At 54.8% G+C, this 1,467-nt stretch overlaps 1 pseudogene; it reads left to right on the forward strand.

Moving 5' to 3' along the window:
• Positions 1-389: 389 nt before the first annotated feature.
• LOC103584449 lies at positions 390-560 on the forward strand (annotated as a pseudogene).
• The last annotated feature ends 907 nt before the right edge of the window (positions 561-1,467 follow it).

Consider the following 1,467-nt stretch of genomic DNA (forward strand, 5'->3'; position numbering starts at 1 on the left):
TAGCAGGGAGGATATCTTATTTCTGAGTTCCGTGCCTGCTGTGAGTCACCCAGCCACTCACTTTCCCGCCTAGTGGCCTGTGGTCACCCCTCCCGTCTACCCACCATATCAGTTTGGTCAGATGCCAGAACTCCAGACAGCTTTTGGGTGGAACTTAAATTTAAACAAGTGAAGAGTCGTGTCTCTTCGGCATTCTTCCAGCCCTCTGGGCACCATAATGGGAGACTTGTGCCTCTGTTCCCAGGGGTCCCTTTCCCTCCTTGGGCCATCTCCTTGTGCCCTTCCCCCAGGATGGGGGGACAGTCTCCCCTGGTTGTTGCCTCTGATGCTCCACCTTACGATTTCACGTTCTCTCCTTCCCCTCCTTGTCTCCCCTGCCCCCTCTCCAGGTGCTGCCCACCAACCCTGAGGAGAGCTGGCAGGTGTACAGCTCTGCCCAGGACAGCGAGGGCAGGTGCATCTGCACGGTGGTCGCCCCCCAGCAGACCATGTGTTCACGGGATGCCCGCACGAAACAGCTGAGGCAGCTGCTGGAGAAGGTGAGCTCGTCCACGCAGGCTGTGTGTGTGTGTGTGTGTGCATGTGTGTGCGCGCATGTGCTCACACCAGCACCAAGGCTTGGCTAGCTGGCATGGTCCATCCCAGCTCTTTCCTGTCATATCTCCACTCAAAATATTTGTGAATGAATGAATGGGTGGATGGATGGATGGACAGATGGCTGGGTGGATGGAGACTCCCAAGGGTGGCCAAGAAGGAGACGGATAGACCTGCCTCCTGGTCTGTGGGCATAGCAAGATGGACACAGGGCTCCTGTCCCACACTGCCATCTCTCTGAGTGATGCTCAGGATCTGTAGTGCAGTGGGCTCGGAGCTGTCACCGAGCAGCCACCAGAGAGAGCTCCTTTGAACTCAGGAGTGCAGGGCATTTGGATTTTATGTGCCTTTGAGTGGTTGGACCAACCCCCGTGGATGCCATTCTTGTGCAGAAGCAGCTACGTTGTCACCTTTGTAACCTGTACGGGGACAGCAGTGTGTAATGTGCAGACACATTTTGAATCCATTGTTTCTCTTAATCTTCACAAGAACATATGAGGCTGGTGGTATTTTTCACTCCATTTCAAGAAGGGGAAATTTGGGTCCTGATAGGTGGACTGATGTGTCCCAAGCCAAACATCTAGTTAGCAGGGGAGGGGCACTCAGACACATATGGATCAGCCCCCCACCTGGCTGCGCCTCCCCCATGCCACAGAGAGGGTGCCTTCTCCTGACCAGCATAGACCACAGGCTCCTGGCACATCCCACCTCCAGGACCCTGTATTCTCTGGTTAATTAATGTGCATGGGTCGCCCAGGAGTTACTCAGGGAAGAAAGAGAAATGGGTGGGCCTTTCTGTCCTGCTCATCTTCCTCCTTAGGGAAAGGGGGTGTTTATATGTAGTATTTACAGGCCAGGGACCCTCCCACCCTG

Source organism: Galeopterus variegatus, unplaced genomic scaffold (genome assembly GCF_000696425.1).
Source record: "Galeopterus variegatus unplaced genomic scaffold, G_variegatus-3.0.2 Scaffold56594, whole genome shotgun sequence".
Taxonomy (NCBI): Eukaryota; Metazoa; Chordata; class Mammalia; order Dermoptera; family Cynocephalidae; genus Galeopterus; species Galeopterus variegatus.